Source organism: Rhinoderma darwinii, chromosome 1, assembly GCF_050947455.1.
Source record: "Rhinoderma darwinii isolate aRhiDar2 chromosome 1, aRhiDar2.hap1, whole genome shotgun sequence".
Lineage (NCBI taxonomy): Eukaryota > Metazoa > Chordata > Amphibia > Anura > Rhinodermatidae > Rhinoderma > Rhinoderma darwinii.
In genome coordinates this window covers 607,836,317-607,860,783 of record NC_134687.1, presented here as the reverse complement: position 1 = coordinate 607,860,783, position 24,467 = coordinate 607,836,317, and the positions used below count along the sequence as shown (strand labels likewise).

At 41.5% G+C, this 24,467-nt stretch overlaps 2 long non-coding RNA genes across 2 annotated transcripts in view; one reads left to right on the top strand and one right to left on the bottom strand.

The window, feature by feature from the left end:
- Window positions 1-24,467, bottom strand: part of LOC142662874 (uncharacterized) — a 137,406-nt gene that overhangs the window by 97,836 nt on the left and 15,103 nt on the right. The gene's annotated exons all lie outside the window — the stretch shown is intronic.
- Window positions 15,763-22,537, top strand: LOC142662837 (uncharacterized). Its single transcript, XR_012851010.1, has 2 exons — window positions 15,763-19,060; window positions 19,131-22,537. It is a non-coding gene; the product is annotated as an uncharacterized LOC142662837 (long non-coding RNA).

Here is a 24,467-nt window from a genome sequence, read left to right as displayed (position 1 = left end):
CATCAGACAGGGGGTACAAAGATGGCCGCCTCCCCACTTCCGGAACCGTGTCATCGGGGAAGATCTGAGGCAGCGATGTCTGACAGCGCCTCCCACATACGGCCCCGAACGAAGACAGCGGTCGAAAGATGCGTAGGCCACTCCCCCCCCATCAGCACACCCACCCTCCGCTGTGATCCGGCGAGTCCGACCAGGGACAACGGAAATCACATATAGAATAGTTTGAGGACATAGAATAAAGTCATATAAAAGATGTGATAAATAACCAGGAACATAGACCTGAGGTAGCCATACGTAATATACTACCTTACTGTGTTGAAGGCATTTATATATGTGGGTATATGATGAATTTAAAAAGATAACAAATGAAGGTGTACAACACGCTATGAGAAACAGAAGGTTGATGAAAGATGTGCATGTATGAGACATATATCAATGTGAAAAAACATGTAAAAGAAGACGGTCCAAGGTAAAAGTAAGTAAGTAAATAAGGGACCAATGTGTGACAAAATAATGAAACAAACCAAAATGAGAAATAAAGAAACACCTGTCATAAATGGTGTTATGCAGCCAGGCACAAACAAGAAAACACCGGTATGCTGAAAAAGAACCTATAGATGATGCAGTAATCCATGTGTGCAAAACGTGCACACATGATGAACCGCATCAAAAAACGGAAAGTGCGTTCGTCTGTTTGATATCAACAAATCTGCATGTTAAAAATATTGAATATACAAAAACCATGTGTATATTGTATATATAAAAGATCATGTGAACAGCATATGTTCACGTTAGGGATGCACGGTGCATCGAAACTTCGATACTGTGCATCCCTAAATGGTTCGATACCGCTATTTCCTGTATTTCGATACTGAGCTGCGCAGCCGCACAGCTCAGTATAGTAATACATGAATGTATGGGAGCGCGGCTGTGTAATTCAGCCACAGCCCCGCTCCTGAGTCATGATAAGTTTGCGGGGTCAGGATGATGCGATGCGGCCGGCGCTGCACTAATGAGCGGCGGCAATGGAGACAGAACATGGCGGGCGCACTACAAAACACCCCCATGTTCTGTCTCCAGTGCCTGAACCGCCGCTCATTAGTGCAGCGCCGGCCGCATCACCTCATGCACACTTGTTGTCAGGAGCGGGGCAATGGCTGTATTACACAGCCGCAGCCCCGCTCTATAACGGCGGAGATCAGAGAAACCTCTCATCTCCGCCGTTATTCCCCTGAATGCTGCGATCACAGCTGACTGCAGCATTCAGGGGAAAATGAGAAGGGGGGATGCCCCTGGATCGCGTCACAGGGAATTCCTGTGACGCAATCGAGGGCCATACCATATATGGGCAGACAGCCCAGGGTCTATTGACGGACCCCAGGGCTGTCTTACCATATTTCATGTTGTTAGGACATACCCAAGTATGCCCTAACAACTGCCTGTGTGCTATCTGTCCACAGGTTAATGTACTGGCATATATCTGATATACACTACCGGCCAAAAGTTTGGGGTCACCCAGACAATTTTGTGTTTTCCATGAAAACTCACACTTATATTTATCAAATGAGTTGCAAAATGACTAGAAAATATAGTGAAGACATTGACAAGATTAGAAATAATGATTTTTATTTCAAATAATAATTTTCTCCTTCAAACTTTGCTTTCGTCAAAGAATGCTCCATTTGCAGCAATTACAGCATTGCAGACCTTTGGCATTCTAGCTGTTAATTTGCTGAGGTAATCGGGAGAAATTTCACCCCATGCTTCCAGAAGGCCCTCCCACAAGTTGGATTGGCTTGATGGGCACTTCTTGCGTACCATACAGTCAAGCTGCTCCCACAACAGCTCTATGGGGTTGAGATCTGGTGACTGCGCTGGCCACTCCATTACAGATAGAATACCAGCTGCCTGCTTCTTCCCTAAATAGTTCTTGCATAATTTGGAGGTGTGCTTTGGGTCATTGTCCTGTTGTAGGATGAAATTGGCTCCAATCAAGCGCTGTCCACAGGGTATGGCATAACGTTGCAAAATGGAGTGATAGCCTTCCTTATTCAAAATCCCTTTTACCTTGTACAAAACTCACACTTTACCAGCACCAAAGCAACCCCAGCCCATCACATTACCTCCACCATGCTTGACAGATGGCGTCAGGCACTCTTCCAGCATCTTTTCAGTTGTTCTGCGTCTCACAAATGTTCTTCTGTGTGATCCAAACACCTCAAACTTCGATTCGTCTGTCCATAACACTTTTTTCAAATCTTCCTCTGTCCAATGTCTGTGTGCTTTTGCCCATATTAATCTTTTCCTTTTTTTAGCCAGTCTCAGATATGGCTTTTTCTTTGCCACTCTGCCCTGAAGGCCAGCATCCCGGAGTCGCCTCTTCACTGTAGACATTGACACTGGCGTTTTGCGGGTACTATTTAATGAAGCTGCCAGTTGAGGACATGTGACGCGTCTATTTCTCAAACTAGAGACTCTAATGTACTTGTCTTGTTGCTCAGTTGGGCAGCGGGGCCTCCCACTTCTCTTTCTACTCTGGTTAGAGCCTGTGTGTGCTGTCCTCTGAAGGGAGTAGTACACACCGTTGTAGGAAATCTTCAGTTTCTTGGCAATTTCTCGCATGGAATAGCCTTCATTTCTTTCTAAGAACAAGAATAGACTGTCGAGTTTCACATGAAAGCTCTCTTTTTCTAGCCTTTTGGAGAGTTTAGTCGAACCCACAAATGTAATGCTCCAGATTCTCAACTAGCTCAAAGGAAGGTCAGTTTTATAGCTCCTCTAAACAGCAAAACTGTTTACAGCGGTGCTAACATAATTGCACAAGGGTTTTCTAATCATCCATTAGCCTTCTAACACAGTTAGCAAACACAATGTACCATTAGCACACTGGAGTGTTGGTTGCTGGAAATGGGCCTCTATACACCTATGTAGATATTGCATTAAAAACCAGACGTTTGCAGCTAGAATAGTTATTTAGCACATTAACAATGTATAGAGTGTATTTCTGATTAATTTAATGTTATCTTCATTGAAAAAAAACTGTGCTTTTCTTTCAAAAATAAGGAAATTTCTAAATGACCCTAAACTTTTGAACGGTAGTGTATGTCAGTACATTAAAGTTTAAAAATAAAGTACCGTATATGGCGGCGTATAAGACAACTGGGCGTATAAGACGACCCCCAACTTTTACCCTTAAAATATAGAATTTAAGATATACTCGCCATATAAGACTACCCCTCTCCCAAATGAAAAAAAGTCAGATTTAATTTCAACATGATAATTTTAATTCAAATGCGTATGACATACATGTACTGTATTTAGCAGCAAAACTGTCACTTATAAACATAAGGCTGTTTCAAACATGTACGGTAAAGCTAAAACTTTGCAAAACAAATAAGAAAGTAAGTGCCGGACAAGTCCCTGGTGATCATAACTGTAAGCTGCAGTATTTTAACAGGTCTTGCTGGCGTGACAGTTTCCCTTTAAAAGCCTTCAAAATCCTCCTGTTCGTCATCTGATATCATAATTACATCAATGACATCTTGTGATACATTCGTAAGGCAGTCATCATATGGATCGAATTCCGTGTCAGATGGTGCGCTCTCAGCTTCAGCTTCCTCTACTTCCTCTTCATCTTGCCACAAGTAGTCGTCCTCCATACCATCTAATGAATTCGATATGCCGCACTTCTTGAAAGACTTGATGACTGTTTCTTCATCAATATCATTCCAGGCTTTAATGACAAACTGGCACAAAACATCCAGCTGTGGAGCACGCATGTTTCCTCCTTTTGTGAATGACTTTTCGCCGCTAACCATCCATTCATTCCAAAGTTCTCGAATGCGATCCTTAAATGGCTTGTTTAAGCACACATCCAGCGGCTGTACCAGCGATGTTAATCCTGCAGGAATAACTGCAGCATGGGTGTTTAATCTTGCAAGCCTCTGCTTTGTGCTAGGAGTTAAATGAGCCCTGAACATATCCCACACTAGTAGACTAGATTTTTTAAGAAGTCCACCTGGTCGCCTGCTCCACACATTCTCAAGCCATAGCTTTACCCCTTCTTCATGCATCCAGCCTTTTTCATTCACATGCACAAAACAACCAGGAGGGAACTTGAGTTTTGGCATTGTTTTTCTTTTAAAAATGATCATTGGTCTCAGTTTGGCGCCATCAGCTGTGCATGCTAATACCACTGTAAAACTGGACTTCTCATGCCCTGTTGTTTTAATTAAAATTGTTTTGTCACCTTTTTGATGGACAGTTTTATTTCCAACCATATCAAAATTCATTGGAGTTTCATCCATGTTTCCAATACTACTTAACGGATAGTTGTGTTTAGTGCGCTGTTTTATTATGTATCGATGGAAACTATTTATTTTGTTATCAAGGTCTGCAGGTAATTTTTGGGCAATTTTCGTCTTTTGCCTCAGTACCAGATTATGCCTTGCCATGAATCTAGTACACCAGGATGCAGTGGCCTTAAATCTGTTGCTCTGATCTGGGTTAGATTTGGCCCACTGAAGTGCAAACAGGCGTATTTGATTTCGTGTCACTACATAACCGTTTTGGCGATGCTTATTCACCATATCTGCTACATGTTTTTCGAGTTCTGGCCAGTGTGGGGTGCCTTTTCTTAATGCACACTTACCCCTTGGCATATTGTTTAATGCTTTTTCATTTACTTTCCAGTCCCGAACCATCTTTTCTGTTACTCCATACTGTCTTGCAGCAGCACAGTTATTATGCTCCCTGGCAAAATTTATAACTTTAAGTTTGAAACTGGCTTCATATTTCTTTCTTCTTGCTTGTTGAGCCATGATGGGGGTTTGACTGTTGGACATTTTTATACTGTACTGTATGTACCGTACTGTTGCTACTGTGTGAACAGGCACAGAAATACTGGTACTGTAATATTACTGTATGTGGTGTACCCAGTGCTATTACAGTAGTTACAGTATAAGAAAGAGGGCTGGGCAAGCAGGGAGAGCTGACCAATCTAAACAGGATTTGTACAACAACCAGCCAATCACTGCAAGCTATGGTACGGTATGTACAGTGCCATACCAGTGATTGGAGTGCTTGTACAAATGCGCAGATAGGCTGCTTCATCGCGCGAGATCTGAGAGGCAGGGAATGAGAGGAAAGGGCGGGCCAGAGAGATCTACGGAGGCTTAGAAGATCTTACAGAGATGTTCCCTGGCGGTTAATACCGGCTTCCCTCAGATTCGTGGCGGATTCCGTGCATCCCGGGAGCCTGTGTACCGGACTGCAGGCTCACAAGGTAACACACAACCTGTGTATAAGACAATATTCGGCATATAAGACGACCCCCCACTTTTGAAAATTTTTTAAGGGTTTAAAACGTCGTCTTGTACGCCGATATATACGGTAAAAACAAAGTATTGTTAAATTTAAAAAACAAATACACATTCACCTTTTTTACAATAAACATTAAAAGAAGTCTCAATATATAAAATATTAATACATTCAGTAAGGGCGCGCACAACAATTTTTTTGCATCATTTATGATGTGTACGCTGTAAAAAAATTAAATAAACACGGCTTTCATTCACTTATTAATGTGAGGCACGAGGTGCGATGAATTTAACCTCCATGTTCCTCACATTAATAGTAATTAACCCCATCATGTACCTCGCACATTAACCCATCATGACTGAGAAACATGATGGGATTAATTACTATTAATGTGAGGCGCGTTCAAAATTCATCATCACTCGTCGCGCCTCACCTCAGAAAACGGAAGAATTTTTTTTTATTACTGTTGGCAAAAGTATCGAAATTGGTATCGAAATCGCAATACTAAACGAAGTATCGGTATCGAAGTCCAAATTCTGGTCTCGTGACATCCCTAGTTCACGCATATAGAAACCTGAGAGTAAGTACCATTAGAAGAGAAAGAGTGGGGAACGAAGCAGGTACAGGGAAGGGGAGGGAACAGAAAGGGGAAAAAATAAAAAAATTTGAGGCCTGCCAAAACTCTTGCAATGCTTCGCAGCAAAGGCTCAAATAATTACCCACCAGCTTGGATCCTTTGATCAAGTATATTTTATGAGTGAAATGAGTATGGGTTAAGTAAGTTCACAAGGGGGGATAAGCCCTTCTTTAACCCCTTAACGACCGCCCACCGTCTTTTGACGTCAGGCGGTGCATGTACTCAGTCTACAGCGACGCCTTTTGGCGTCGCTGTAGTAGAGGGGGTTTAACGGCACCCTGGTGACATCTGCACTAAAAACCGGCTGTAAGTAACAGGTCCGGTTCTTAGTGCAGCCATCAGGACCTGCCGATTTCGTCATAACAGCATGTGACCGCTGTGACAGCCAATCACAGCGGTCACATGCTGTTACTGCGTACAGAGCCGCCGGGAGTGTCTAAATGACAGCTCCTGCTCTAAGAACGAGCTGTTGCTAGCAGCTCTGTTCTTAGAGCAGTGATCAGGAGCCAATAGTATCGGTTCCTGATCTTTTGTGATCACTATGAGATCCAATCATAGTGATCACTACTGTAAAATAAAAGTAAAAACATGTATCTGTTTCTCCTCACTGTTCTAGCTGTGGAGAGAAACAGATACAAGTGTGTCAGTGTCCCCACACAAAATCACTTGTTCCTCACACACAGTTTATTAAAAAAAAACACATTTTTTTCAGTATTTTATAGTATATAGTATATACATATATATATATAAATATATTTACTGTATATACTAAGAATCGTACTATAAACTACTTTCTTTTTAGGGTACGCTGTTAGACGGCGTGTACGCTGTTAGGCCTCATGCACACGACCGTAGCCGTGTGCACGCCCGTGATTTTCGGGTCGGCCGGCTGCGGACTGTCAGCCGCAGGCCGCCCGCAAATCGCGGGACATGCACATGGCCGCCACCATTGTTTTCAATGAGCCCGGACCGCAGAACAGGGCCGTAATAAGACATGCCCGTTCTTTCTGCGGTCCGGGCTCCCGGGCCGCATAGAAAAGAATGGGGCCGCAATTCTCCCGTGGATTTTCGCGGGAATTGCGGCCGCAAAAACACGTTCGTGTGCATGGGGCCTTAGACGGCGTAGGGTGCTGTTCTGGGCTTGGGTTTACGGTTTGTGTTAGGCGTAGGGTTTAGGTTTGAAAAAAAAAAAAACTTAAAAAAAACAATAAAAAAAAAAAAAAAAGTTTAATTCTTTTAGTGTTCTTAGTTGATTAGGCTTCATGCACACGACCGTGCTCGTAATTACGACTCGTAATTACGAGCACGGCCGGGCACGGCCGGCCGCGGGCAGCCGGCCGCTTTTGCAAGCTGTGCTGTCATTATAAAGTATAGCAGCACGGCCCGTAAAATAGAAAAATAGAACATGTTCTATTTTTTTAACGGCACGGGCAACTTCCCGTGAGAAAACGGGAAGGTACCCGTGGGTAACAGAAGTCTATGAGCTCGTTATTGCGGGTCGTAATTACGACCCGCAATAACGGGTGTTTTTACGGTCGTGTGCATGAGGCCTTAGTTGATAAAAAAAAATTTGAAACCGCTAGTTCCATTTATTATTTGCGGTTTAGACTGTATTATCATTATGGCTGCCAGAAGATACAGCGTTGAGGAAGCCTATCAGATGCTATGCTCAGATACGGATTCTGCATCTGAAGTTGAGCTTTTAGGGTATGTGCACACGTACTGACCAAAAACGTCTGAAAATACGGAGCTGTTTTCAAGGGAAAACAGACCCTGATTTTCAGACGTTTTTTGAGCAACTCACGGTTTTCGCTGCGTTTTCGCTGCGTTTTTTACGTCCGTTTTTAGAGCTGTTTTCATTGGAGTCTATGAGAAAACGGCTCCAAAAACGTCCAAAGAAGTGTCCTGCACTTCTTTTGACGAGGCTGTATTTTTACGCGTCGTCGTTTGACAGCGGTCAAACGACGACGCGTAAATGACAGGTTGTCTGCACAGTACGTCGGCAAACCCATTCAAATGAATGGGCAGATGTTTGCCGACGTATTGTAGCCCTATTTTCAGACGTAAAACGAGGCATAATACGCCTCGTTTACGTCTGAAAATAGGTCGTGTGAACCCAGCCTTACTTGAAAGCGACAGCGAAAGTGTCGCTTCAAGGGATTCTATGGATATGAGACCCAGCACCAGTGATATGGGAGACGGCGCAGTTGCCACAACGTCCGTTCAAAGTGCAGCCCCTGAAATTGCACAACCCCACCAAACCGATTTAGTGTGGGAACCCACGAGTTTATTTTCTCCCACCATAAATGACTTTATTGCTACTCCTGGCATAAGTCCCAATGTCAGTAATTTTTCACCACTAAATTATTTTAATATTTTTATTACGGACCAAGTTTTGGAACATTTTGTGCAGGAAACAAATTTGTATGCCAGGCAGTACATTGCCAATAAGCATTCGTCACCTAATGCCAGGTTGTGGAATCCCACAAATTTCAAAGGGCGTCTCTCATTCCGTCAATTCATACCCTCAAAAAGTGCAAAATACGGGGTAAAGATCTACATGTTATGTGAAAGCACTACTGGCTACACATGTGCATTTAAGATCTACGAGGGTAAAGACAGTGAATTTAATCCACCAGGGTGCCCTCCAAATATTGGTACCACTGGTAAGATTGTGTGGGATTTAATTGGCCCTTTCCTACACAAGGGGTATCATGTATACACGGACAGTTTTTATACCAGTGTGCCATTGTTTAGCGCCCTTCATTGTGCCAACACCGGAGCCTGTGGCACAATACGCAGGAATCGCAAAGGTTTCCCACGTCAACTTGTGGATAAAAAACTACGAAAGGGGGAGTCATGCACTTTTCAAATTGAGAAGATGCTGGCTTTAAAATTTAGTGACCGCAAGGACGTCTACATGATCAGCACTGTCCATTCAAGTGCAACAGCAACTATTAGAGAACGTGGGGCCTCTGCAGATAGACAAAAGCCTGTGTGTGTCATCGGCTATAACAAATTCAGGTTGCGATGCAGAACGCATTTGTCCTGTACAAAAAATCAGCAGGCAGGGCGACATTCTTTGAATTTCAGGAGAAAGTCATTGAAGATCTCCTATTTCAATCTGCAGACCAGAGAGTAGTCCATGAGTCAGAGGATGTACACCGACTTGTTGAAAAACATTTTTTACACCCCATCCCTTCAACATCTAACCAAAAATACCCCAAAAAAACGGTGTTGGGTCTGCAGCAAACGAGGACAGCGAAGTGAGTCACGATATTATTGTTCCGCTTGTCCTTCCAACCCTGGTCTATGCATAAGTCCCTGTTTTGTCCTTATCAATACACTATGGGCTTTATTACAGTTTTGTTCGGGTTTTTGGTGGACCTCTTACACCCGACAATACTTCTAGAAATAGCGAAATTAATTTGGGGAGTAGTGGTCCTTTACTGTATCTATACATACGGTGTGGGACACTGCCCCTTTATATATTCTACAGCTGATTGGTTGTTTTGTGCACATGGCGGTCCCTACCTTGCCGGGCAGGGGCTTGTTATGGTGTACCGCGTCACATGGCACATTCGTCCCTTATATAGGGCTTGATGGAGCTAAAGAGACGTTGTATGACCAGTCACTTTGAATAATAAAGTCATTACAGCCCTACAAATTTTCTTTCATCCTGTGAACATGCTCTAGTTTTCCACATAGCTGGATACATTCTTCCTCCTTTTTTTGGGATATATTGCCTTTTTCCGCCAACAGTTTAATACATTTTCCCACTCTAACTTACTATATATCAGAGCGGGTTGATATACATAATGTCTATGGACTGACATGATTTCAGGACAGCTGCTTTCTTAACACGACATAGTCATAGGGTGTAGAAACTGTTAGGGACATCTATTTCTCAATCTAGAAAAGTAGAATCCTCCCATTTTCAAAGCAAAATGTGTGTCCTGAAAGCCTCCGGGTGCTCCCTTCCTTTTGGGTCCTGCCGTGTGTCCAGGAAACACATTAGGGCCACAATGGGGATATTTTTGAACACAGGAGAAACAGGGTGATACATTTTCTGGTGCATTTCCTTATTCTCATGTTCTCTGTACAAGAAATCTGACCTTTAAATGACACATTTGTGAAAAAAAGTGAAATAAAATTTTCTTTCCACCTGCTTTGCATTAATTCCTGCGAAAACTGTGGGGTCAAAATACTTAGTACACACCTAGATGAATACCTTAAGCGGTCTAGTTTTCAAAATGGGGTCATTTATGGGGAGTTTCTATCTTTTTGGCAGCTCACTGCCTCTATAAATGTGTAATGGGACCTGAAACATTTTCAAGCAAAATGTGTGTCCTGAATGCCTCCGGTTGCTCCCTTCCTTTCGGGCCCTGCCGTGTGTCCAGGCAACGCATTAGGGTCACAATGGGGGCATTTTTGAAAACAGGAGAAACAGGGTGATAGATTTTGGGGGGTGTTTCTTCATTCTCATGGTCGCTTTACAAAGAAATCGGTCTTCAAAGTGATACTTTTATATAAAAAGTGTTTGTTTTTTTTATTTCACCTGCTATGCATTCAATTTAGCAAAAAACTGTGGGGTCAAAATACTCACTACAGCCCTAGATAAATACCTTAAGGGGTCTAGTTTTCTAAATGGGGTCGTTTATGGGGAGTTTCTATCGTTCTGGTAGTTCAAAACCTCTCCAAATGTACAGTGGGGCCTAAAACATTTTCAAGCAAAATATGAGACCTGAATGCCTCCGGTTGCTCCCTTCCTTTCGGGCCCTGCCGTGTGTCCAGGCAACGCATTAGGGTCACAATGTGGGCATTTTTGAAAACAGGAGAAACAGGGTGATAGATTTTGGGGTGTGTTTCTTCATTCTGATGGTCGCTTTACAAAGAAATCGGTCTTCAAAGTGATACTTTTATATAAAAAGTGGTTTGTTTTTTTATTTCACCTGCTATACATTAAATTTAGCAAAAAACTGTGGGGTCAAAATACTCACTACACCCCTAGATAAATACCTTAAGGTGTCTAGTTTTCTAAATAGGGTCGTTTATGGGGAGTTTCTATCGTTCTGGTAGTTCAAAACCTCTCCAAATGTACAGTGGGGCCTAAAACATTTTCAAGCAATAATGGGACCTGAATGCCTCCGGTTGCTCCCTTCCTTTCGGGCCCTGCCGTGTGTCCAGGCAACGCATTAGGGTCACAATGTGGGCATTTTTGAAAACAGGAGAAACAGGGTGATAGATTTTGGGGTGCATTTCTTCATTCTCATGGTCGCTTTACAAAGAAATTGGTCTTCAAAGTGATACTTTTATGAAAAAAGTGAAATTATATTTTTTTACGCCTGCTTTGCATGAATTCTTACAAAAAAACTGTGGGGTCAAAATACTTACAACACCCCTTAATAAATACCTTAAGGGGTGTAGTTTTCAAAATGGTCTCACTTGTGGGGGTTTCCACCATTCTGACACCTATGAGCCTCTGAAAACCTGGCTTGGTGCAGGAAAACAAAATGTACTTCAAAATGTATAAAATCATTACTAAACTTGTAAGTCTTCTAAATTGCTCCAAAAAAAATTTTTTTTTTCAACAGTGCTGCCAAAATAGAGTAAAGCAATGGAAATATATATTTAATAAAAAAAATTGTACAGTATGTATGTACATATGTGACATATTGCAGTTAAAAATAGGGAAAAATGATAATTTTTACAAAATTTCTTCCATTTTTCTATTTTTTCATTAATTTCCGCAAATCGTATCAGTCTACTTTTACCACTAAAATAAAGTACAACATGTGACGAAAAAACAATGTCAGAATTACTTGGATATTCAAAACTTTCGCAGAGTTATTCTCTGATAAAGTCAGACATACCAGATTTAACAAATCTGGCTTGGTCATTAAGGTCTTTTCAGGCCCAGTCATTAAGGGGTTAAATACCTGGCTTGGATACAAAATGTCCTCAAATAAACAAAAGGTGGGAAATGTGAAAGTGATTAAAATAATGTTTAACCCCTTTTGTTGTATGGATACGTCATGGACAGCCAGTGATTCCCGCATTTTGCCGTATCCATAAGACAAATGGATGGCACCGGCTCAGAAGCGGAGTCGGTGCCATCATCGCCGGATGTCAGCGGTGTATTACAGCTGACATCTGGCTGTAATGGCGGGGACCAAAATTAGCTTAGATCCCTGCCATTAACCCCTTAAATGCAGGGGTCAAAAGCGATCGCTGTATTTAAGGAGTTTGCACCTCATTGGCATCCCAGCGCCGGGGTTCCAGTGGCTGTAATGGCAACCGCAGGCCTAATACTGGCCTCCCGGTCTGCCTAGCACGGAAGACGTTCAGGCCCCGATCCCTGCCATTAACCCCTTAGATGCATCTTAAAGGTTGCTAGCAGATCGGCAGTCCTGCCATGCAATCAGGGCTGCTGACTGCTGCTATGGCAACAGGACACCTAACAATGGCCTCCTGCTCTGCCATTACGGAAGCCGAATAAGCCTTGCCGGGAGGTGAAGCCTAATCGGCTTGCGGTCAGTGAATGACTGACAGACCTAATACATTGCACTAAATAGGTAGTGCAATGTATTAGAAAAAAAAATTCTGACAGTTGGACCTTCAAGTAGGGAAGAAAAAAAGTGAAAAAAACCCAAAACTTTTTAAAACATATAATAAAAGTTTCAAGTAATAAAATAAAATACAATCGCCCTTTTCCCTTATCAAGTCCTTTATTACTGAAAAAAATAAATAAACCATACATATTTGGTATCGCTGTGACCCTAATGGCCTAAACTACAAAGCTATTATGTTATTTATTCCACGCGGTGAACGAAGTAAAAAAACAACTTAAAAAACTATACTAGAATTTCTGTTTTTTGGTCACTTTGCCCTACAAATATTGGAATAAAAAGTGATCAAAAAGTCGCATGTATCCAAAAATGGTGCCTATATAAACTATAGCTCATCTCGCAAAAAACAAGCCCTCATACAGCTCCGTCGACAAAAAAAAATGAATAAGTTATGGTTCTCACAACTTGGCGACAGAAAAAAATACATTATTTTTACTAAAGTAATTTTATTGTGCAAAACATTGTAAAAACATAAAAAAGTGCTATAAATTAGTTATCGCCGGAATCGTACGGACCCGCCGAATAAATTTAACATGTCATTTATAACGCATGGCGAACGCTGTATAAAAAAAACCTAAAAAACTATGCCAGAATTGTAGTTTTTTGGTCATCTGCCCTCCCAAAAAATTGAATAAAAAGTGATCAAAAAGTCGCATTTACCCCAAAATGGTACCAATAATAACTACAGCTCGTCCCGCAAAAAACAGCCCTCATACCACTATGTCTATGAAAAAATAAAATTAGTTAAGACTCCAATAAGTTAGGAAATAAAAAAATATGCAGTTGTGCTTGCCCGAGGGGAACATTTCTTCTGTTTCAAGAGGTGATTTATCAAGGCCCTAAAATAAGGGAACCAGGAAGGGGAGGGCCCAAACATATCTGCTGGAAGTGAGGGTGCCCGTACCAGGACAACACTTCCTAGCAAAATTCCCCAAACTACAAAGGTGCAGAGTGTGGACCACAAGGGGGATAAGAAAGGACTCCATATATCAGTGCGACACCGGCCTGTGCAGAAAGGATTGTGTCCCAGCGTAACACACATCTACGGATTATTTTATTGTTTTTTTTTTACCCCATTATTATACCACCTGACTATGCCCCTGATGTACTCTGCCCAGCTTACATGTACCCCCACATTATAATTGAAAACACCAGCAATACTCAAACAAAATTACTACCAAGCAAAATCCACGCCTTAAAAGCCAAATGGCGCTCCCTCCGCTCTAAACCCTGCAGTGTGCCAAAACAGCAGTTTACTGCCACATATATGGCATCGCCATACCTGGGAGAACCCTTTTAACAATTTTTGGGGTGTGGGTCTCCAGTGGCACAAGCTGGGCACAACATATTTTCCACTGAAATGGCATATCTGGGGAAAAGTTTACGTTTTTACTTTGCACCATCCGCAGCGGAATAATTTATGGAAAAGACCTGTGGGGTGAAGATGCTCACTACACCCCTTAACAAATGCCTTGAGGGGTGCAGTTTCCAAAATAAGGTCACTTCTCAGGGGTTTCTTTTATTACTTCACATCAGAGCCCCTGCAATCGCCAAATTAGGCCTCAATTTCGCATGGTACTCTTTCACTCCTGAGCCCTGTCGAATATCCAGGCAAAAGATTAGGGCCACATGTAGGGTGATTCTAAAACCGGGAAACACAGAATAATAATTGGAGAGCTGTCTTGGTGGCACAAGCTGGGCACCACATATTGGCATATCTATTGGCAACATCGAGTGCACACTAATTTCTGCAAAACACCTGCAGGGCTAATATGCTCACAACACCCCTTGTTGAATACCTTGAGGGGTGCAGTTTCCAAAATGGGGTCACTTCTGGGGGGATTCCACTGATTTCGTCCCACAGGGTCTTTGCAAATGCGACATAGCGTCCAGAAACCTATCCAGCAATATCTGCAAATGCCGCTCTTTCCCTTCTGAGCCCTGCCGTGTGTCCAAACAGCAGTTTATGACCACAAATGGGGTATTGCCGTACTCGGGAGAAGTTGCTTTACAAATGTTGAGGTTCCATTTTTACTTTCTTTTTTGAGAAAATGATTTTTTTTATTTTTTTTAACTAAAGCTACGTCTTATTGAAGAAAAGGGATTGTTTTTATTTTCACTGCCCAATTCTAATAAATTCTATGAAACACCTGTGGGGTCAAAATGCTCACTACATCCCTAGATGAATTCCTCACGGGGTGTCGTTTCCTAAATGGAGTCACTTTTTGGGCGTTTTCACTGTTTTGGTCCCTCAGGGGCTTTGCAAATGCGACATGGTCTCCGCAAACCATTCCTGCTAAATTGGAGCTCCAAAAGCCAAATGGCGCTCTTTCCCTTCTGAGCCCTGCCGTGTGTCCAAACAGCCGTTTATGACCACATGCCGGGTATTGTTTTACTCGGGAGAAATTGCTTTACAAATTTTGCAGTGCTTTTTCTCCTTTAGTCCTTGTGGAAATGAGAAAATATTAGCTAAACCTACATTTTCTTTGAAAAAAAAAAATTAGATTTTCATTTTCACGGCCTACTTCCAATAATTTCTGCATAAAACCTATGGGATCAAAATGCTCACTATACCTCTAGATAATTTCCTCAATCGGTGTAGTTTCCAAAATGGGATCACTTTTGGGGGGTTTTCCACTGTTTTGGCACAGCAAGAGCCCTTCAAACCCGACATAGTGCCTAAAATATATTCTAATAAAAAGGAGGCCCAAAATCCTCTAGGTGCTCCTTTGCACCTGAGACCTGTGTTTCAGTCCAGTAGCCCACTAGAGCCACATGTGGGATATTTGTAAAAACTGCAGAATCTGGCCAATAAATATTGAGTTGCATTTTTCTGGTAAAACTTTGTGTTAAAAATGGATTTCTGCAAAAATTTCACACTTCACAACTGAACTGGTCCCTGTAAAAATAGCCTTTTGAAATTTTCTTGAAAATGTGAGAAATTGCTACTAAAGTTCTAGGCCGTATAACGTCCTAGAAAAATAAAATGTTCAAAAAACGATGTCAATCTAATGTAGACATATGGGAAATGTTAATTAGCAACAATTTTGTGTGGTATAACTATCTGTCTTAAGAAAAATGAAAATAGACCTAAATTGGCATATGGGTGTGACGTGCAAAAAAGACGCTTTCAAAATCTTTAGGTAGTCAGGAGTATGAGTAAGCACTTATCTGTGAAGGATGATTTATTTGCTTATATTCTCTGTATGAAATTACATTGTGAATTATCAAGCAGGAGGCCGAATTACTAAGATATGTATTATGTGAAAGTAATGATAATGTTTAAATGATTTAGTTTCGTGCAGCAGCCATCTTGTCTGGAGTTCCCATCTTGGTTCTTTTGTAGTGAATAGAAAAGTCATTGTTCCTTTAATACAAGTAATGTTGATTTCGTATGTTTTATCTTTGACCTTGGTTCCCATGTGAAGTTGGATAGGGAGTGAGATGGGGGGATGGCAAGTATGCGTGAGGGAAGGTCTCCCCCCATCTCCACGAGGACATTCTGTCCAAAAGAGAGATAAGAAACCTGTAAACATAATGTGTGAAGAATTATAATGATGTATCTGGGATGTATTTTATTGTATGCTTTTTACTGAATAACAAATATTGTTACATTGTCTCTGATTGGTTTACCTCAAGCCTACACCCCTTCTGAATTTCAGTTTAACAGTTTGAGTTTGGTAATAAATCCTTCAGATGAGAATTTTGAACATTTCAGCGTGTCTGTGTGTTTTCTTCTCGTCTCTCGATATATATCGGTGAAATATCCTAATTAGGATTCTGACTAATGGAGTCTGGCCTTGAGAGTCTGTTGGGACTCGTATAAATTTCAGTCTAATATATTTTGAGCGATGGATTTCCACGACAGTAATGGTGCCGATAAAACCCAGGAAGATTGCACGTCTGATAAGCTGTCACTGGAGAGGTCTGGCTTTGCATCTGTGAATTACAAAAAACCGCGGTAGGTAAGGAGCTTATTCTTACACCATTCACACATGTATTGCGTAAGCCTTGGAATCCAGCTGTCAGAACGTCACTTCTATGGACGAGACTCCTTAGTCAGTGGGTTGAAAGATGGATCCAAAAAGGTATGTTGAAGCTTTTTGTGTGATGAAGGATTGCAGGTGTGTACGTGATCTTAAACTGTTGATATGAAAGACATGAGAGAATTTTTGCCAGCAAATACATAGTTAACCACGAAAAATTGTGAGAAGCCTTTGGAATGCAGTGACGTAGCGCATGGCAGAGAGAAGTCGTAACTCACATGTGAAGTATTTGAAATGCAAAGAGTTGTTTTGGACTGTGAGGAAAAAACAAAACTTCTGCTTGCTGCTTTGTTGTAGCGTCTTTAGTTATTTAGTTGTGTAAAATTGTTGAGGATTAATAGTTGTTCTGTTACCCGTTTGTCTGGGATTATAGTTGGGAGGTACTGACTGGTATTGGCTCAGACCCATAGACAGTTGTGAGTAATATCATGTAGTACCACAGGGGCTTCAATGGTTAAGTCCTGATAATGTAGAATCCAGTGCAAGGAGAAGCAATTGTGTCTATATTGAATTTGCACTCAATACCATTACCCAGTGCAACAGGGAAAACTTTGAATACTGTATTAGAAAATCATTTATATTTTCCTAACGCATTGCCAGCCAGTGATATTGTGTGTAAGGGTCCATAAACCAGTTGTATGCATTGCCAGACTGGCATAAGGTGGGAATCAGTACAGACTGATTTCTAGCACATGATAATCCGGCATATACACTTTGATGTAAAATAACATCCAAGTAATTAAGTCTGTAGTAGTATAACATCAGACCGCTGGATTGGTATTGGCTCAGACCCATAGCCCGTAAAGAAATTATCACCAACATAGATAACAACCCCCTAAACTACAACCCACAGAGTGAACGGCTGAGCGGGGAGGATAATATATATATGTTACCAAATATAATTTGCATGTGAAACCATTGCAAAATGCTAGAGGAAAGAGTTTGGGATATATGTTACATCATGGGCTCTATGAACTGAAAGACACCCCCCGGCAGCAAGTGTTCTGCATAAGTGAAGTGACCAACTCCTGCTTGAATCAATGGAGGTTCATGAATGTCGATTGTGTTGAAGAATTTGCTCTTGTAATTGTTGATTGGCAGCATTTTGTCTGTTCTTGATGTTCAAAACAGTGAGGGATCAGAGGATCCTGCTGCTAGAATGTCTGGAGGAACGACTTGTGATATCGTATTGGTAAGACAGTCTAGGAGATAGACTGGTCTGAGATATCTGTCGGCAAACGTGGCCTGTTTGCCTGGAGGTGGGGGATTTACCGGAAATCACCCTACTGCTCTCCGACCATGGGGTCAGGAGGAAGTTGGACAAAGATGCTTTGGGGCACTGGTCCCGGCCAACATTAGAATGAGCAAAAGGAGCTGGGGCTTTAATTATAAAGTATGTGAAGGCAAAATAACACACTGAAAAAATTGTTGAAAAGGCTGGCAGCGTAAGAAGGATGTTTGCATGTGAGAAAGAACAATTTAAATACAGGTGTAAATTTTCATTGGAAGAGTGAAGAAAATGGAGCAGCCAGGTACATTGCAGTGACTAACGTGGGTCAGAACGGGGGGAGTGCAATGTAACATGTGTGATGTGATGAGACATCTGTGTGATGTGTGTAATGTAACATGTGTGATGTACTGAGACATCTGTGTGATGTGTGCAATGTAACATGTGTGATGTGATGAGACATCTGTGTGATGTGTGTGATGTGTGATGTGACATCTGTGTGATGTGTGTAATGTAACATGTCTGAAGTTTGAAACTAATGGCCACAATAAAAGCAGAACTATATTGTATGTTTCCTATTTTTAACAGCAGTAATGTCTAAAAATGTTAGTGTTTTGTGTATGGGGTTAAAATCAGTTCTACTTTTTTTTTCAGTTTTTTATGGAACGTGTTTTATTTTCGCGCAGCGCAGTCGTCTGTAACTACACCAAGCGAGAAAAATATTACAGCCGGCTGGATCTGTTTGTAGAAATATAAAAGCTACACTGCAGATTAATGTGTTATAATGTGATAAGATTTATTGTTGGAATGTTTTAATGTTAATTCAAATGTATTAAACTACAGATATTGTGAGACACGGGGTCTTGAACATGTATGTGCCCCCTCTGTTCCCTATTCTTATGTACAGCTTATTGGTTTGCAGTAATTAATATTACCAGATATATTATTTTCTGTGTTATTGAATAACTAATTACAATTGTTTTGTTTTTGCTTTCACACATGAGGCACGTGCTATGGTGCTGCCTAAATGTTATTTTTGAAAATGTGAGATGTTTTACAGGTAAATGGTTGCAGGTCATTTTAAAGATAAAATGTATTTTTGTCAGGAGAAAGTAATCTTTTTTGTTCCAGGTTGTTGTGTATTACAGGGGGTTAAACTAGTGCTCCCCCGATAGAGTGCCTAATCTCATTATGTTAATATGTAGTTTTGAACCCTGCTACATTACTTTCGCAGAGTCCAAATAGGAGGGAATGTTGAAGGGACTGATCAGGTAGTTTTTGTTTTTTGTTCTCCTTTTTACAGGCAATTTTATGACCCCTTCACAGCCAGAGGGAGCTATGCCAAGCACTGCCCTATCCCAGTGGCTGAGAAAGGGTTGAAGATTTCCCAATGTTGAAGGGACTGATCAGGTCGTTTTGTTTTGTGTTTTATTTTGTTTTGAATTAATGAATTTGGTTCTACGAGATCTACAAAATGTGTATGAGTTTCAAGGCGTAACCCAGATTAAATGTGTATGACAGTAACTTATATTTTGAGGTTTTTCTGTGTAAGATGGTTCCAGATCCCCCTCCAGCCAATTTACACAGGAGGCGAGGTGACGTCACTCACAGATGAGTCTTTACAGATTTAGATGGGGAGAAGGCAAAACAAAAAAAAAAAATTGTTTGAATATTGTTTATTTTATGCCAGATTTCAGTAACATATTTTGTTTGTTTTTGTATTAATCAGGTATTTACAGGACCTGGTGGGTGGGATTTACAAGTGTTCTGGATCATCAGATAAATGTGGAACAATAAAACTCCACCCTTTTGAAATGTTCTATCTATATGTGACATGGGTTTCCAATGTAAATTTGTAATGAAGACATACTTTATCATATACAGCATGTGTAGAACAGGATACGAGGCACCAGGTAAATTACCCAGAAACCACTCTCACCTTCTTGTTCATCTCAAGGAGCGGAGCTGGAGGTGCTCGCTGAGGCTGTAACCTGGCAGAAGGTAAGACGGCCGACATTTACACTGACTCTAGGTACGCTTTTGGCATCGCCCACAATTATGGGCCCATTGGTAGTAGGAACTTTATTGGATCATTGGGTAAGCCAATTGAGAGAGCAAGAGAAAACAGAACTGACAACAAGGGTATATGCAGCCAGGTGTCAGTAAATTGGCTTGTCCCTGGATACAATAATGCCACCACTAGGTTTGTAGCAGCCGGCATGATGTGCGCACGGCATGACATAGGTAAAACAGCAAAGGTACCTGTGAAAAGTGCAGCCCGGCCAGATTACCCGTCCCAGCGACTGCAGAACATACAACTACCCGAGGTAGAAGTGTATGACAAAGTGCTCATGTGTGTAGACCTGTTCTCAGGGGGGGCTGAAGCCCGGCCTGTATTTTCCCCACTGCAGACGTTGTGTGTAAGTGACAGGGGAACAGTGTTATCCCAAGTATTGACCTGATGTTTGTACAATACGATATCAGCAGTTCTCCAGATGTTATTCCAAAGTTAGTTTGTTTAATAATTGTATTTAAGAAGTGTTGTGGGAATATTAAATACTGAAGTTAAGTTTTATGTAAAGTTCTGGACCAGCTTTAGCATTGGACTATTAGAGTCATGCGTCAGATAAAAGGTACAGAAGTGGAATATTCCCATTTGAAAATATTTTTAGTTATTTGTTTTTTGTCGTTGTTATTGTGAAAGGAAAATTCTGTGCAGTGTTTGTGTGTGTGTGTGTGTGTGTGTATATATATATATATATATATATATATATATATATATATATAAAGAAAAAAATGAGTTTGCATGTATCACTTCTAGTTATTGCTCAATGTGAACGTTTGATGTAAAGATGTTATTTGTTAATGTTTTTCTTCAAATTAATTATTTGATTAAGATCAATTAATGTTTATACAATGAAAAAGCTTGTTCTCCATAGGACGAGTCCAACTGGGAGCGGAAGGCGTGAGAACCAGATTCTAACAGAATGTGGACGGATAAGGGAACGTGAACCGGTAAGACCCAAGGCACTCTTGATGGCTTTTGCATTGATGGTGTATGACCTCACATAGGCCCCAAGACTGCAAGGATCGATTTGGTAAGATCTAATTGGTATGTCCCAGGCTTTACAGCTGTTGCTGCTAAATTCTGTTAGAGCTGTTTGATTTGCCTACAGAACAGTCCTGGTAGACCGGTGCCAACCTTATCATACCCGCCTCCCACAAAGAGAACAGACCTTGAGAGGCCTCCCCATGCAATACAAATTAGAGTAAGGAAAATTGGTTTGCGACATTTGTCAGATAAACATGTTGAATCTGTGTATATTTTTGTGAGCTGGAAATGTTCCAGGCAATCAGATCAGATCAAGGTACAAATCCTGCTGGAAAGCGTGACACCAAGTGCAAATGAAATGTACCCAATAATTACACATCTTCTAGGTGCCCTGTCCATTGGAACAGAGACGTTTTTCTTATATAAAAGGTGTTTGTTTGATTTAGTTTAAGGGCCTGACATTGTTACGTAGATGTTATCACCAGATTAGTAACAATTGACAAGGGTTGGGGTCCCCGAGCAAGTGGCAGTAAACATGAACTAAAAGATTTTTAATACGATGAACTCCATTACTGAGGTGCGGCAGGAGCAGCCGGAGCCAGTACAACGCGTTTGTCATGAACTGACGGCAGTGTCACAATTCCAAGCAGCCGCCCAGACAAGTAAGAAGACAGATGAGCGGAGGGTTTGTGGGGTCACAATAACACCCCACTAATCCGCCTACGTGGGATCTCACACCAGGCTCACAGCATGAGGTGTTGTGTATAGCCCGGTGACGTAAACTAAAAGAGACGGTGTCTGACAGATGAAAAGGACCAAATCAAGTCGTGATGACATCAGCAAAATTCCAAGTAAAGACCAAAGACCTGAGTGAATCCGTCAGCAGTATCAAGTGTTCTAATCAGAAGACAGGAGAAGAAGAGGACGATGATGTACATGACTTGTCGATACACTGGTGGGACCCCATACCCTAACCGGACATTGGTGATGGCATCATATTAGTTGTGGCCCTATTGATATATTGTTTGAGTTTCATAATCATAATATATAATTTCTGTAATTTAATATGAGAAAAAGGGAGGTTTGTGAAGGATGATTTATTTGCTTATATTCTCTGTATGAAATTACATTGTGAATTATCAAGCAGGAGGCCGAATTACTAAGATATGTATTATGTGAAAGTAATGATAATGTTTAAATGATTTAGTTTCGTGCAGCAGCCATCTTGTCTGGAGTTCCCATCTTGGTTCTTTTGTAGTGAATAGAAAAGTCATTGTTCCTTTAATACAAGTAATGTTGATTTCGTATGTTTTATCTTTGACCTTGGTTCCCATGTGAAGTTGGATAGGGAGTGAGATGGGGGGATGGCAAGTATGCGTGAGGGAAGGTCTCCCCCCATCTCCACGAGGACATTCTGTCCAAAAGAGAGATAAGAAACCTGTAAACATAATGTGTGAAGAATTATAATGATGTATCTGGGATGTATTTTATTGTATGCTTTTTACTGAATAACAAATATTGTTACATTGTCTCTGATTGGTTTACCTCAAGCCTACACCCCTTCTGAATTTCAGTTTAACAGTTTGAGTTTGGTAATAAATCCTTCAGATGAGAATTTTGAACATTTCAGCGTGTCTGTGTGTTTTCTTCTCGTCTCTCGATATATATCGGTGAAATATCCTAATTAGGATTCTGACTAATGGAGTCTGGCCTTGAGAGTCTGTTGGGACTCGTATAAATTTCAGTCTAATATATTTTGAGCGATGGATTTCCACGACATATCCATTAACCCCTTCCCGCTCCTGGACGTACTATTAGGTCATGGCAGCTGTATCGTTCGCGCTCCATGACCTAATAGTACGTCTCGGGAGTAACGGCCGTTTCGGCCGTCCTCCCGACACATACAGGAGCTGTGACAGCTGCTGTCTCGTACATCAGCTGTCACAGCTCCTACAGCGGGGACCGATCGCTGTGTCCCCGCTGATTAACCTCTTAAAAGCCGCGTTCTATAGAGATCGCGGCTTTTTAGGGGTTAAGCTGCCATCGCCGGCCTGCTACACGATAGCGGCCGGCGATGGTGACTATGGCAACCGGACACCAAACAATGGCGTCCGGCTATGCCATAGACGGAAGCCTAGTGGGTCCTGACAACGTCAGGACCCACTATGCTTGCTGTCAGTGAGTAGCTGACAGTTCTAATACACTGCACTGCGCATGTAGTGCAGTGTATTAGAATAGCGATCAGGGCCTCCTGCCCTCAAGTCCCATAGTGGGACAAAGTAATAAAGTAAAAAAAAGATGTGTAAAAATAAGAAAATAAAAGTTTTAAAAGTATTAAAAGTAAAAATCCCCCTTTTTACCTTATCAGTCATTTATTATTAATAAAAATATATAAACAAACAAATAAACGATACATAATTGGTATCGCCGCGTCCGTAACGGCCTGAACTACAAAATTATTTCGTTATTTATCCCGCACGGTGAACGCCGTAAAAGAAAATAATAATAAACCGTACCACAATCACAATTGTTTGGTCTCTTCACCTCCCAAAAAATGGAATAAAAAGAGATCAGAAAATTGGCATGTACCTAAAAATGGTACTGATCGAAACTAAAGTTTGTTACGCAAAAAATAAGTCCTTGCACGGCTTTATTGATGGAAAAATAAAAAAGTTCTGGCGCTTAGAATAAGGTAACACAAAAAGTGAATGATTTTGTTAAGGATCTGCCAGGCACAGCTTCTGTATCCACGCCCATAGGTAATCAGTCTGCACCTGCTTCTATGTCTGTGAGACTGACTCCATCTTCCACCACTCAGGATGGCAGGCTTAGGAGTGGGAGAGCCTATCACAGCCTGGCCAGACGGAGCTAGCCCCCGCCCTCTGTCTATTTATACCTGCCTTTCCTGTTCCTCCTTGCTTGTGATTCTTCTCTGTTGGTTTCCTGGCCCTGCTGCAGCTTCTTGAACTACTTGTCCCTGCTTCGTATTGACCCTGGCTTACTGACTACTCTTCTGCTCTGCGTTTGGTACCTCGTACACTCCTGGTTTGACTCGGCTTGTTTACTACTCTCCTGCTCTGCGTTTGGCACCTCGTACTCTCCTGGTTTGACTCGGCTCGTTTACTACTCTTGTTGCTCACGGTGTTGCCGTGGGCAACTGCCCCGTTTCCCTTTGTTCTGTGTTTCCTTGTCTGGTTGTCTGTCGTGCACTTACTGAGTGTAGGGACCGTCGCCCAGTTGTACCCCGTCGCCTAGGGCGGGTCGTTGCAAGTAGGCAGGGACTGAGTGGCGGGTAGATTAGGGCTCACTTGTCTGTTTCCCTATCCCTGTCATTACAGATGTTTTATAAAACTTATTTTATTGTGCAAACGCCATAAGACATAAAAAAAACTATAAACATCTGGTAGCGCCATAATCGTATCGTCCCGCAGAATAAAGTGAATGTCATTTATAGCGCACGGTGAACGCTGTAAAAAAAATAGAATAAAAAAACAATAGTAGAATTGCTGTTTTTTAGTCACCACGCCACCTAAAAATAGAATAAAAACTGATCAAA